We start from the raw sequence: 16,461 nt of genomic DNA on the forward strand, positions 1-16,461 counted from the left end.
TTTGTCGACTAAACAAATTAAAAAAAAATAGCAAAACGTTTACCAGTAATACGTTGTTTTTCCTATTTTTTACATGTACATTTTTACGTACACTGTAAAGATTTAACAATGATGTATGTGTTTTCCCACTTGGAATGGATATGCATTGTATGTTTTCATCTCAGCCAGTTCACTGTTTTACACCCCACTTAACTTGGATGGTTAAGTTTACGTTGAATGTCGTGTTGTGGAAATTATTTGCCAGCCTACAAGGAATGGAACAAAATTACCGAAAACAAATTACCGACCCCACCAAAAGACCTAAAACACATACCACAAAAAGTTCAAACTACCAAAAGTTTGAACTTTTTGTGGTATGTGTTTTGGTGTGGGGTTGGTAAAAAAAGAAACAAAGGCTGTTGGGGCTGCGGGGGTGTCCCCCTCAACATCCCGCTCACTATACTACACAGCAGGGGTTGTGGGGACAATAGGTTGTGCTTACCAGAGCAAAAAAAAAAAAGAAGAAAAAAAAAACCTATATATAGTATAGTGAGCAGGGGTTGTGGGGGACAACGCACAGCTCACCCGAGCAAAAAAAAAAGGCAACAAAAAAAAGCCAGGGGCTGCGGGGGTGTCCCCCGCAACACCCACTCACTATACTATGCAGTATAGCGGGTGGGAGTTGTTGTGGGCACCCCCGCAGCTCAACCTAACAAAATAAAAAAAGAAAAAAGAAAAGGACCCTGCGGCGCTGGTTCGTGATCATGGTAGTGAAAGGAAACCTGCGCCGCAGGGACACAACGCGTCTGATGGGAAGGTGGGTGGGGGTGTTGTGGGGGTGTGAGTGAGGGTGTGTGTAAGGGTGTGCGTTTTAATCTGTGTGATTTTCAATCGATGTCCGCATGGGAAATGTACAAACATGTAGGGAACAAACTAGCAGCCTATATTGGATCACAAATTGGATCCAAAATGCTGACAACACACACACAGTTATTGACACCCTTAGGAGGATATCTTATTTTGAAGCACAGATAGAATACTAATTGTGTAATCTAGCAGTCATTGGAATTCATACCATTGTGCTCCTTAATATGGATGTCGCCACATGGTAGCAATGACAGAGATACAAAAACCTGATTGCCAGTGTGTTTCAATCATGTTTTATCCGTTTTGGCACTAGACACTTTAGCCAACTTGGTTTCTTATCAGCCATAGATCATGATTATCTATGCTACGACTTGAGGCACTAGACAACCTTTTTTTTAGCTATGATATATGATATATGATATGGTAAGGCATTTATAGCGTGCCTATACACAAATGTTTCAAGGCACGATGAAGCAAGGGAGGAGAAACATAGGGAGGACAAAACAGCGATCATACTAGGCCTAGTGACATTGAGATTGTGCAAGTGCAGGGAGAGGGGAGGGGAAAAGAGCTGGGAGTCGTGGGGGATGGGCAAGTGCAGTACATGGGATCAAAACAACAAGTAGTGCGGCCAACAAGTGGCAAGTGCGAGTGATAAAAGTGCAGACAGCAAGTGTCTAATAAGTGCAGGAAGGGGACTGTAGGGTTACAGACAAAGACCACACGTTCAAGGGATGCCTAGAGGCAGTGCGGGTGTGCAACTGGGTGGGCAGTGATCTGGGCCTGAGTTCAGATGGTAACCAGGTGAACAGTGCAGTATCAGACAGGAGATCAGCAGGTGACTGCAAGAGAGAAGGCACAAGCAAAGAGGAAGGTCTTGCGGGTCTTCTGGAACCATAGATGGTTCTGTTCAAGTTTCCGAGTGGCAGGGAGGCTGTTCCAGAGGGAGGAGCCCGCCGGAGAAAGAGATCTGCCCCCAATTTGTTGCTTGGAGAAGCGACTGACCCTCGAGGAGTTGGAGGTGGAGGAGCGAAGAGCTTGAGTAGGAAGATATTTACAAATAGAGAGTTGGAGATATTGCGGTTCCAGGCCCCAGACGATCTTGTGGACAATGCAGAGGGTCTCGAACTTAATCCTTGAAGCCACCGGGAGCCAGTGGAGGTATTTCAGGGCTGGAGAAATATGGTCCCAGTGATTGAGGCCAAGGATAGGTCTTGTAGTTCTGTTCTGGATGAGTTGTAGAGGACGGAGAGTAGAAGGAGGAAGATTGAGAACGAGGCTGTTGCAATAGTATAGCCTAGAAAGAACCAGGGCCCTCAAGGTGATGAGCCTCTGTGGGAAAGTGATAAAAGGAATACCTCTGAGGAGGTGCAGTTGATAGTTGGACTCTTTGGAGATGTCTGAGATGTGAGAAGCGAAGAGAGTGGAGTCGAAGATGAGCCCAAGATTTTTTGCCTCATTGGTAGGTGTTGGCGCAGGGCCAAGGGAGGCAGGTCAGTGAGAGGGTGGGAAAGCGGGAGCAGGGCTCCCAATGAGAATGATCTCTGTCTTACAGGTATTCAGGCATAGATCATTAGTAGCACACCAAGCCTGAATTGCAGATAGACAGTCAGGGATGAGCGAGGAGGAGAAGGAGGCCGAGTTTAGCCTGAAAGAGAGCTGTGTGTCATCTCATAACACCGAAAGTTAGAGGTAAAGGTAGAGATCCTTTGGGCCAAGGGGGCCACATAGATATTGAAGAAACAGGGGGAAAAGTTAGACCCCTGGGGGACACCAACACAAACTACAGTGAAACTCTCCAACATTTCTATTTCCAGATTCAACATCTGCATCTAACAATACATAGTTACAAGTATGCTTATATTTTTTTAATCATTTTGTGCAACTCTTTTACAAATATATGTATACAGGATTTCTGCTACTTACCCTGCAATAAGCTTCTCAATAAGCATATTTTCTTTTTTAATCAATTCAGCAAAATCCATCCTTTGCCGCATTCAGCACCTCCTCACATCAAGCAGCAAATACTTGCAATGCTGTCATTTAAAAATGTATCTTTTTAGGAGCATTTTCGTGAAAGTTAAAAAATACATATGTGCATTTATAGGAGCACTGTGTGCCACTTTTTCTTAAAAAAGGAAAAGCATATTGGAATGATTTGTACAACATGTTTAAATGGCAATTGGTGTGTGCAAGTTCAATATGTTGGCAGTATATGCATAGTTGCCAACATGACCTATTCCAATCTATAAGTGCTTATCAAGTCTTCTTTTTTTCTTTGCATTCTTTCACTTTTAATACCACTTCTTCCATTACAAAACTGAGACTACATCTCACAGAATGCAAAGTCAATACCAGGACTGCATCTAAGCATTTTAAAATATTTCTTTTTAGCAGCATTTTCATTAAAGCTAACACATTCATGTATACATTTACAACAGCACTGTGGGTATATCTTTTGGAGGAAAAAGAGAACGCAAATGCAAACCATGTGTACAATGTTTTTAAGTGCCTCTCAGTGTGTGCAAGTTTAATAACTTCGGAGCACATGCACATTTGCTAACATAACCTGTTCCAATCTGTAGGTGCTTATCCAGTCCTACTTTCTTCTCTGCATTCTGGGACTTCTAGTCCAACCTTTGTAATAGAACAAGTGCAACTACAACTCCCAAAATACAAAGACAAAAACCAACACTCAATTAGCACCTAATGTGAGAATGCATCATATTGGCAAGTATACACGTACTGCCAACATATTAAACTTCCACACAACAAGTGCCACTTAAAAATGCTCTAAACATTTTGCTTTTCTTTTCTCTTACATAAATGTTACACACAGTTCTGCTATACATTCACATATCAATGCATTTGCATTTTCCATTTTTCATTCAATATAAATGTCACTCTTTCCAACATCACTCATTACATCCCTTACGCTGCCACCATTCTCCACATGCCCACACATACATATATACCAGCAAATTATCTATATTCAACACTTCCCCTCACATATAAAGTACTCTTTCTTTCCAAACCTCTACTATAAAACACCAAACACTACTGCAACCACAATCCTCCATTGCATTAGTACTATGCTACAGTTTCCCTATTGTTTAAAAACAGTGCAACACATTACAAATTCATTGCACCAGAAACACAACACTTCTTTCATTACAATCAGCAAATCTAAAGTAACCTAAAAATGCACCTTTTTCTTAAATACATTTTTGCCCTGTTCCTTCTACTCCCCCAAACAGCACTACTCATACTCCACTTGTTCTAACAACATAGTTAACATACTTTAGTAGACTATACATAACACAACTTTATTAGCTCTTTTTCCCTACAACTCCTCCTGTATTCATAAATAACAACCTATTTTACTAAAAGTACTTTACCTTTACCATATATACCATATATACCCACCGACTTTCATTTACAATTGTAGGAAAGAAGAAAATTCCCGAAGACACCAACCAGAAGAAGACTACTCTTCACATCCTAAAAAAGTAAGTACATTACTATGGTATTCATTTCTCTGTTATTGTAAGAATGTTGCTTTGCTATATATTAGCCTACAGTATTCCTTTCAAATCAACATTTATTTCACTCTTGCTCATTATATTTCAACATGCACACTCTTTCTATTCTCATCTAACCACCATCATTATAACACACACTGTTCTCCTCAAAACATCATAATGGGCCTCATCACGACCCTGGCGGTAAGTTACCGCCAGGGCCGTGACTTTACCGCCATGGCGCTAACTACGTTTACGCCATGGCGGTAAGGGGATTTACCGCCCCATTCCGACCTTGGCGGGGCGGTAAATCCCCAATCCCCATTTACCCTTCCCCATTCCCATTTTTGCCCCATAGGGCATAATGGGAGTGGGGAAGGCGTTAATTACGCCACCGTAAATTACGGTGGCGTAATTAACACCAAGTTCCCTTACCGCCATGGTTTTTTACACCCGCTAAAGGCAGGTGTAAAAACCGCCATGGCGGAAAGGGAACTCGTAATTGGCGGAAAGGGGTTGGTGCAGCTAACGCTGCCGCAAACCCCTTTCCGCCAGGGTCGTGATGAGGCCCAATGTCCCTACATATTTATTCACAACACTACTCTCTTACTCACTAACCAAAACCCTTCACACCTCTACACACTCTTACTCTTACAACCTTCCCACCCGCAACTATCATCACACAGCACCCTATTAATTTCTACCATCACATTCACGCACCCATTCACAATACATCCATATACATTCCACTACTTTCAAACCCACACTTTCTTTTTTGCCAACAGACACAATGGAAAAAGAAAAAATAGAGCAGATACAAATAAAAGCAAGCCATATAGTCATCCGCCTATAAAACAATTTATAGAAAACATTAAAATAAAACTGCTAGTAACGTCACTCAACAAAACTTAACCAACGACCACTAAAAAAAGAAATGCGCCTCTTCCAAAAATTAAGAGTAAGAAAAATGTATAAACAAAAGCAAACCAAAAATGAACCTAACACTATATCTACAAATGTTAACATAGCCACAGTAAAGCATTCCATAAAATGTATTTTATAAACATTTTTCCACCGTAGAGTACTTCACAATCTTATGAAGGCAGCTGAAAAGTCATGATCTACCCTTAAAAACTTCTGCAGAAGACTTATCCTTGAAGCTCTAATGACAGCGCATTTCTACTAAAAACAAAGTTGTTTAAATTCATTTTAAACAGAATGAAACCACTAACTAAATTAATCAGTAAATTACAAAAAGTACTTCTGAACATGCGCAATGTCCATATAGATAACTTTTCAAACTTCTGTGAAGGTAAATGGATTCACACAAGCAGCACAGAACCATATTTCAATGAATAGGCTTACAAAGAACAATAAAAACCAATTGCCATAGACAGCAATGGCCGAGGATGTGCAAGAAAAGGTAGCAGGCGCCCATCTCTAGATAGAACATGGAATGATAACCTGTTCTGTGGTTTTTGTCCCACTTTGATAGTCCGCAGCCATCGCTTTTTGCTCACGGTACTTTTCACAAAGGAGTAATATATCAATTTGCATATCAGTCTTTGTCCCGGCAGTTCAGCACCAAAATGCCAGGCAACCTCCTTTGAACAAGAGCACCAACAGCAACCCCATACACGTGTTTTAGCCGAGGATGTAAAATGGTAGGAGACACCATTATGGCCCAAGAAATGCTTCTAAAAAAATAAACGTCCCCAACAAACTTTCAACCAACTGTTCCTTTTGCCCAAACAACCCGTCCAGTGTACAAATTGACATGCAGCTGAATGTGTAATGTACGCCAACAATCCTTCAAATCTTTTAAACAATTCCTCAATCACTATGTGAAACTAAAAGACAAAAGTAAAAGACAAACCATGGACTCCTGTCCAGTGCGCAGCCACACTGCACTGCAATGACATTCATTAGGCTGCATTTCGGGAACTGCTTGCAAAAGCACCTTCCACCACATCAAAATATTAGCAACACACCATTACACTATACGCAATCTTGTGCATAGACTGTACTATGAAAAAAGTCCTGCTCTACAACTACAAAATGTAAATAACATTCTCCTACATGGAACAGCCAAGTAACTTCTTCAAGAAATAGAGCACATCCAAAGTAAATATTTTGGAACTGAAGTTCACTTAGAAAATTCAGTACCTTTGGAAAACATTAGTGAACACCTTAAAACACAAACCTCCTAAAAAAAACATACAAAAGAGAAATAGCAAAGTTTCAAAACACATCTGCTGAAATACCAGACACATGATGTGTCTGTTGTTGCAGAACCTTCTATAAAAAGAGCACAAAAATAGGAGATATGGCCTACGAAATAGAGGACAATGAGAAATCCCAATAGTTCCAATTAGCTTTGTATCTAACAACAGAAAAAAAAACAAAATACCCTTCCCCTCAATAGTTTGCACATACTGCAATAAAAAGATTGACAATAACCAAATGCATCACGTGCTGTCACTAATAACTTACAAATATTCCCACTTCCAAAGGCTCTCCTACAACTTAATTTGTATGAGAGCATTATAATCCAAACAGTACACCCATTTCAACTTATAATATGCCTTCAGCCCAAAACAGCCAAATTACATCCCTATAACATACTAAAAGGCATTTGTGGCAAAGTAGTGTGTTTGCCATTAGAAAATTTAGAAAATCTAGGATACGATGGCCAATAGATCAATTTTTGATTGTACTATTTAATGGTGTACTAACAAAAGACAAAAGAATTTGACAACAACTAGTCACCTTAAACAAGGTTAGACAAGCCCTACAAGATCTTAAAGAAAACAATGAATACTAGAAAGATATAAACATAGAAGAGAACTTAAGAGAAACCACGCAAATAATTCAGGATACACCACCAACTGGCCAATTTGAACGTGTAGATCCTATTACTGCAGCCAACATTTTGGACCAGTATACAATTTGCCCACTACACTCAAAAGACACCATAGAAGATGCATTAGAAACATATCAAATGTGTCAGGCCAAAGGATCTCCAAAGAGCATATGGGAGAATAGTGCAGAAGCATGTTCCTTTCGTCTACTCCTTCCTACAGGAAAAGGAAGAAGATATGATGAAAGGTTCACACAAATAACAGCCCCAAAATATCGCTCTTTATGAATGTATTCTGAAGACCCCAGATTCGGACAAAATACAGAATACTTTTTCCACTACCTGTTAGAAAGTGAACTAGCAACTCTATGTTACAGAATTCCAAACACATTAAATACAGGCTCCAAATGTTTTAAACATGTCCCCTACCCAACTGCTTCAAAGGTTTTACAGTCAAGTATCACTGATATCCTTGGTACAAAAGAATACTGGTTCTGATGTCACGCTGATATACGTAGTATGCTAAGGAACCTAGGCCCACCCACAAGGTTTGTTACTTTAAGTTGTGCAGAATACGCATGGGATGACTTGCACGACCAAAATAAAGAAGGAATAGACATGAAAACACCAGGAGAACTGTTCTCTTGAACCTGTAAATGTATCAAGGTACTTTCACCATCGCTTTATTGCCATGCTACACTTTATCTGCAATAAAAGTACCCCTCCACTCGGAGAATTAGAACACTTCTTTTGGAGAAAAGAATATCAATCCAGAGGAGCACCACACATCCACATGCTTTTGTGGATAAATGATGCTCCCAGATTTGCCAATGCCAGTGATTTCACTGTTTTACAGTTTATTCAAAAACACATAACCTGCGACATCCCTTAAGAAACCACACATAGTGACCTATGTACACAAAATGTACGCTTCCAAAAACATAGGTGTGGAAAATACTGTTGACGTAGATATCAAAACAAAGGTAAATACAATACCATTGTGTGAAAGGTAAATACAATACCAAATGTGGTTTGGCTTCCCTAGACCAGGTTCGGCAAAATGACAAGTACATTGCTTGATGTCCTCTGTTAGACACAGTGTAAAAGGCAAATCCCCTAGAAACATATAGAACATTAAAAGGGGCGGACCATCCAAGTGCATCAATGATTACAATGCAAGCATTGCCTCTTGTGGAATGCAAATTTAGACATATAATGTATTGCAGACAATTCCACTGCTGTTGCAAGATATGTCACAATATATCTCACCAAAGCTGAGAAAACAGAGCTAGAAGACCTCTGGGATGATATATCATCTGACAAAACACTGTCACAAAAATTGTACAGCTTCAGTATAAACCCTATACAAACACTCACATAAATGTAATCCGTTTTTTTAACCCTCTACATAGTACATAACATTTACCGATTATGAGTGTCTAAAAAGTACATGAATATGTGAAATTGTATGGAATTAAATATTTTAAACTATCCTGCTTAACATATTATACTTAGTTTTTTTCGCAGAGAAAGAACCAGCGATTCCACCTTCATTACCATCTGCAACTAAGTAACCCTACCAAATTTAATCCTATTTGTTATCTTTACAACAAAACAAATACACACTACCCGCAATTGTACTGCAATCATAAATGCTATTTACACTTCAATTGTATTATTCCACCATATTACAAATACTGTACACTCCCCCTACAGTACCTAAACTTAATATACACATATTACTATAATGGTTTTGGCCAGTGGCCAGATTCTTGGGGGCATGGCCTATAATGATTATGGCCAGTGGCCAGATTCTTGAGGGCATGGCTGTATCTGGCCGCTGACCAAAACCACCACAACATAATTAAACCATATCACAAGTACATACAACACATCTTCAAATAACAAAATTCACCCAGAACCCCCCCAATTCAAGTGATGTCCACAGATATTGAATTTGACCGAACACTCGGTGGCATCTACAAATCTTTTTTTTCACCTATAAAACAGCTCCATATCATCTTTATTCCACTCCCCTACTTTTTCCAAGACCTCTTTCAGCCTCCAAATAACCCCAAATTTGTTTTCCAAGCTGTCAGTTCATGGCGCTGTCCACCAACTAGCGCGGTGTCTGGGGAGCGGGCGTCACACGCGTCCACTTTTTTCACCTAAAAAAACAGCTCCATATCATCTGAATTCTACTCCCCCACCCTTTCCAGGCCCTCAGTTGGCCACCAAATAACCAAAAATGTGTTTTCCAGACTTTTTCCCCACTCCGCTGTTCATGGACAGCAGCGGCTGTCTGCGGATCCAACATGGCGGGCTTTCCAAAAATATGGTGCACCTCACGATATTCACCACCCAATCAGCAGTCTTGTCCGATATCCGCTGACCTCACGACGGCCCCTGTCTGTGGAGCGAATAGGGAAGTTTGTCCGTGGACCGAACCCAGATATCACAATTCTTTTTATTTTTACCTACTATTTGGTCATTTAAAAAAAAACAACTGGGCAGATTTACATCAAATGTACAAAAGCATGCTTTTGGGATCAAGCCGATGCTCCTGCTGCAAATTTGGTGAAAATCCATCCAGCAGCGGTGTAGTTTTAGTTAAGTTGCTCAACCCATAATAAGAGCACTTTTTGGGAGGCTTATAACTTCGCCCCTACAGGAAGAATCCTCACAAAACTTTGCAAAACGAGTATATTGCACCGTCAGAGGTTTGGTGAGGTTTTGTGCACGGGTGGGCAACGTTATAGAAGGGGTCCCAAAATGTGTGTTTTTTCCCATAGAAGCAATGGAAAAAAATGTTGCTCACGCCTACAGCCCAAATAGTTGGACGGATTTTCACCAAATTTGTACCAGGAGTGGCCGCTTGGTCCCAAAAGCATGCTTTGTAAATTTGGTGTAAATCTATTCAGTAGTTTTTTTTTTAAAACGGGCAAAAAGTAGGTCCTAATAAATTGTGTGGTATCTGGGTTCGGTCCGCAGACTAACTTCCGTGTTTGGTCCACTGACAGGCCTCCCATTGGCCTGGACGGCGGTGTCAACTAATTAAACAATCTCTGGGGAGGTGAGGGGTGATGAGTATAGGATGGAATATGGCCCTAAAAAGCTGGCGTTTTTTCACCAATGATGTCTACTTACAGTTCGGGAACAACCATGTAATGTTCCCGAACATCTCAGATGTTCAGGGACATCCATACATATTTTTGCATTCAAGGGTTGGTGAAAAGCAGTTTTTGGAATGGAAATAACTTTGGCACCACTCATTGAAACTGTAGGAAATTATGTGATATCATTCTAGACGTAGCCTTGAATAGCGGTACAAAGTTTGGTGCTGTTTTGCCAAGAGGGAACAAAATTAGAGGGGGGTCCCAAAATATTTGAAAGACCTATACATTTTCTGCCATTTCACAAACCTGTACAAAGTTTTCAAAACGATTTAAGACCCAGATTTGAATGTTTTTGCAAAGTTTGGTGGGATTTTGTGAAGAAGGGACAGAATTAGAGGGGATGCCACATATTTAGATGGGTTATAACTTTGTTGCCATTTGACGAATGTGCACAAAAGATTTTAGAAACCGACTGAACCTTGAATTTTTCTGCAAAGTCTGGGAGATAAGTTATATGACTATTTTACATACATACATGTTGACACTTTTCAAAAAATAGAACATGGATGGATTTGCAGGAATTTATGTGCAAGAAGGATTGGCAGGTACTTGAAAACATGGTTTTGAAAATGTGTTGTGTTTCATTTTTTGAAAAGTGTCATAATGTAGGTGCAAAAATATTGATATACCTTTGGTGATTGAGATATAGCCGGTGGCCATGGGCAGTGGCCAGATTGTTCGAGTTATGGCGTGTGGCCATGGACAGTGGCCAGATTGTCTGAGTCAAAGCCATGACTCGGATAAACTGGCTACTGGCCATCAACACAAGGGATTGGCAATGGGGTTAAAGTGGGCATGGCCACCAGTGACTGGCTATGTGGTGAAGTTTTTCAAAATCAGGATAGGTTTGAATGGCAAAAAGAAATTCTGCCTGTGACAAAAATTCTGTCCGTGGCTACAGCCCTAAGTGCTGCACAGGATTGCATTAACAGATCGCCATGACTATCACTGCATACACTCATACACTTCTAATCAGCAGATAATTACCAAGCACGTCAAACTAGGTGCCCATGTGGTCACCAGGCCTCCACTTGAAATCATTAACCACCCTTATTTGCGACCATAGTGGGAAAAGATACTGTAATTGGATGCCAGACTCATTTCCACAAACTCACAGCAATATTTGGCCCAAAATCCACATGCCTTGAGAAAGACCCTGGAGAGTTGAATCACGTGTTGGCTGACTTCTAACAATAAGCATAGCATCAAGAATGGTTTTGAACACTGCTTCATTACGACAACAGTTACTTATTGAATACCCCAGCGCTGAGGTGAACAAGGGCCACTCTCCTATTCGAAACCTAACACTTGAAGAAGGAAGGGCACCTTAACAAAAGAACCCCCTTACCAGCAGTAAGGTCATGTGTTTAAAGTGCTAGATGAAGCACTGTGATCTACCCATTCTACCACCCTGCAATTATTTGATAATCGTGTACTCTGATTTGAACCCTAGGTTTGAACAGGAAGAAATATTCTGCTTGCGGCTACAGCCTGAAGTTCTGTACTGAATTAAAACAAAACTGCATGAGGGGCAACAGCAAGGACCTGAAAGCATGGTTTTGCAAACCTGTTTTGTTTTTTTATTTTTCCAAAGTGTCCTAATGTAAGGACAACAAATAGTGATATAAGTTTGGTGCATGGACAATGGGCCTGGCCCTCGGCAAGGATGAATGCCTACTCTGATTTTCTCATTGGGGCATGCAACATGGCCAAAGCTCTAGGTTTAAATGGGAGAAAACAAATCTGCTTGTGGCTGCAGCCCGGAGTGCTGGACGGGTTTGCAGGAATGTTGTGCAAGGAGCTTCAGCAAGGATCTGAAAGGATGCTTTTGGAAATCTGTCCGAAGTTTTGCTTTTTTGAAATAGCCGAAACGTAATTACAGAAAATAGTGATATAACTTTTTTCGCCTGTGGACAGAGGGCCTGGCCTTCGGGAAGGACAAATATCTACTCTAATTTGCCTATTGGGGTATGCATTGCTGCAATAAATATGTTTGTTAAGGGAGGTTTATAGTTATTTCATATATTTTAAAAGAGGAATTATTAATAACTTACATACAGTGATGTAACATTATGAAACATTTTCACTTATGAAAATGTATTCAATTGACAGAAAAAACGTTGGTAAAGGGACGTTACAGTTAAGATGTACCCCACCCTAGGGACTCCTGTGCCCCAGTAATTAGCTAGTGGCTGCCCACATTGGCATTCATTGGCACCTCCCTCCTGTGCTCCCATGAGCCCTTGTACATCTGTACTGCCCCTTTTATTTATCCACTTGTGTCACTGCACAATGCATATGTGCATTTGTAGGAGCACTATGTACAATTATGTGGTATGAGAAATGTAGATGAAAAATATTAGTAGAACATTGTTAAGTGGCAGTTGGTGGGTGGATGTTTAATAGGCTGATAGACTACATGTAGAGATTTTAAGTGGTTGATGGATACATGTGTGAATGGTTTAAAGCAGGCAATGAGGGAGTGTTACAAACATAACAGTAAAACGAGTAGAATGGCTGTTTTGTGTGATGGTGTGCATGTGCAATCCAGGTTTTCCAATAAGGCATGGGCTGGATAGGGGAATGCGAAGATTGTGTATAGTTATAAACACCAATGTATTATGGTGTTTATTGTATGCTATAGAGAAGAATTTTGGACAGAAATTTGTTTCTGTGCTTTTTTTATTTTTCTCTCGTATAGTAGAAAATGCTAATGGGAATGTTGGAGAATCGTATTGAATCTAACTACTTTTCTGAAAAATGTAAAGTAGATGGAGTCTATAAGCACATTTGTTTAGTTCTATTTTTTAACTGTGAAAAGTGGTTCCTTAAGGAAACTTTTATAAATGTTTTTGTATTTTTTGGAGAGTTTTTTGCCAGAGAGGCCAGAAAGTAATGTGGGGAGGGAAATGAGGGAAGGGGCACCAACCACAGATATGGAGGGTCAGGTGGACAGGGGAAGATGTTGCACCTGTGTTAAATCTAAGGTAGAGGGCAGTATTTTTCATGCTCCTTGATTACAGCTTCAAAAGCACTTCGAAATTGCTCCCCCCTGAAGAGTGGTGTGTTGCAGTATATTCAGAGTGCTGTTATCTTTGAAAGATATGGATCAATAGCCTTTTTTATCGCTTGCAAAGTAGCTGGTAGTGTGGTGGCGCATGGAGGTGGCCCCGTAGGAGTATTGCACAGGTTGTCCGTGACCTAGTACAATGTTGTACTCAGTGTATTTCACTTTGGTAGCTTTAGCCTTTGGTACATTTCCAACAGTGGTAAAGAACTGCCACAACCATGATTCTCTCTGGGTGCTAGAGGTAGGCACTTCTTCTACCTCATCTTCCTGGTCTGCTCTATTGTCCTTTGAAGTTTTGTGCTTCTTTCATTGCATAGGTTCGTCAGCTGGTGGTGGTGGCAGCTCTTGGGGAGGAGGGATGGCATTGCCCGATGTGATTTTTAAGATAAATAGCAGTTTTCCTAATATTCTCCCAAGTATGTGCTATGTGCTAGATTGTTAATGGATAATGGATAATGAGTAAGAATAGGTGGAGGAGCTGTGCAAGGTTACATTTTGAGCTTTAAAGTTTCTAATTGAGCTGAAAAATGCATTTTTGAACTTTTCACGAAGCACGTTCGCGGACATGTCATCATGCTGCACGCAATCGCGTGGTCATGTGACACTGTCCGGATAGTCCGCGATGACATCAGACGTTCATGAACATTGATGAACAAAAAAGCGATGGAAAAAAAGTGTATACAAAGGTTAAAAAAGATGCTAGAAGGTGGGGAATGGTAGAGTTCTAAGCGGAAACTTTTTAAATTGGCCAATGTTGCTATATTGGGGTAAGTATGATATTAGTAACTTGTAGCAAATGAGGGTGCACTGGTAAAAACCCATGAAATTCACTGGAAAAACTTTGTTAAAGGGATGTTATGGTTAAGTTGCACTAAAATAAAACATGAAATTCAATGAAAACACTTAGTTAAAGGGACGCTATGGTTACAAGTATAAATGAAAACCACCAGAAATTAACTAGTTATGGTAAAATGAGCAACCAAAACTCATGCCACCACCATGCGCTGCTAAGATAAACACCCAGTACATGAAACATAAATGTTGTTGATGACATCACTGATGATATCACATATTGAAATAATTCTGATGAACAGTACCTATAAGGGTTAGTGTTTATAATGTTGGTAACAAGATGTCAGGGGTGATCGGGAGATTTATCATAAACTACTTAATGTATTAAAGAATGTTCTCATCTAAAGAAAATATTATAGTCAATGTTGCTGTTAATGCAGGAACCTAACCATACATACATATAAGCAATGGTTGCAGCATGTACCAAAGAAGTACAATATTTTTTATCGGGTAATTTCCAATAGTAAAATAATAATTGCTACCTTATCAAAGTTTTGCGTAATGTTAAACATTGAATAAATAGCTAACAATTTCAAATTTAGGACACACATATGTTAGTACAAAACATACATATAAAACCCAGAATGCATACAAATTAGAGAAACATACAGGGAAACTAAATTAAGGAAGAAACAAACAACTCTAACATTAGAGTTGATTATCATCTACACAAATTAATTGAGTGTTTGAGGCCTCTTATTTCCCCATGCATGTGCATTATGCGGTCAAATCGAACTATATAGAAAATACCTGAAGAAGATATAGGAAGGTTAATGTTTATTCATAGCATCATGTCAATTTTTTAAATGATCATTATCAGGAAAAAGCAAAACCAGCCTATACATGTCAGTGAACAAAAACAAGTGGCCCAGATATGTGCTGTTATCAGTGATACTCACAACTTTGAGAGACTAGAGGATAGCGACCAATACCTTTGTCTTGGGCCTCCTTGCAACAGCCCTCTTTAGTACACAGCCAACACCTTCATATCAAATATGCAAAGGGTCCCCTGTTTTCTCATCCTCATCCGGTTTTGACCCTAAACGTATGTCTCTACTTTTAAATTTAGACATACCACACCTCATTTTTTTATCAAAAAAATCACGGTTTTATTTTCTTATAGTAAAAAAATGTAACATCTTTTTCTTTAAAAAGCACACATTTCATTGACAAGCAATATTTGAAATTTGATTTTCTCAGATTCTTTTTACATTACTACTTTCGATACAACAATTTCTTATTCTGACAAACTGTCTCTTGGGCAAATTGTCATGCAACAATTCTTTTTAATCTATTATGTTAATGATTTTATAGCATGTGATACCAACTGATAGTCTTCTAATTAATTTCACATTGGTGATCTTTCACTTAGCCATCCATTCTTTTATCATTCACAAACATACCCGACACGTTTCATTCCTCAACTCAACTTTCATACTTTTAGCCAGGAAATTCTTCAGGGGAAAAAAAATGCAATACATAAACAGTTTTTAGTTTCCAATTGCTGCTTGTCATCAATATTTGCACGGGATCTAGACTTCATTTTCTGTCCCTTCTATTTTGACTTTTGGTCAAACTCCGGATGATGGTCTGTGGGATATCTTTGGGGTGAATTTCCCTTCCCGTTTTTATTTCTGCCGGTTTTTTAGTCTTTAGTTAGAGGACAACCCTCTTGTAATTCCAGATTTTTTTCTAGTGTTGCCTTTCTGTTGACCTTGTTGGGTTCTATCCTTAGGTTCGGTGTTTGGTCCGGTTGTTATATGCCAGCTATTACGTTTCTCAACCGTATGGTATTCTTTTTATATTGCATGGGCTCTTTGAGAGCTTTTCGTTTTTTTTTTGCGGATTAATCTTTTACCCCCTTCACTGGGTGTATCTTTTGCTTGCGTCCACTTCTTGGTCTCTTTTTTGTGATCAGGAGTTTCCGCTCCTGCGTACTGCTCCTGTCACCGCGATCCATCCTCTTCTTATTGAAGTTTACTGCATCCTCAGAATTCCGCTTCCATGTTGTTCCCTTTCACGAGGATCCGTGTTAGGGAAGCGAGTCTTCACATCCGTTAGCGTTTTTCTTCCGCATTTGTCTAATCAGTGATGTCATCAATGACATGTGCGATGTCATCTTTGATGTCATGGGTG

This window comes from Ambystoma mexicanum, chromosome 12 (assembly GCF_040938575.1).
Source record: "Ambystoma mexicanum isolate Mex_15411 chromosome 12, UKY_AmexF1_1, whole genome shotgun sequence".
In the NCBI taxonomy this organism is placed as follows: domain Eukaryota; kingdom Metazoa; phylum Chordata; class Amphibia; order Caudata; family Ambystomatidae; genus Ambystoma; species Ambystoma mexicanum.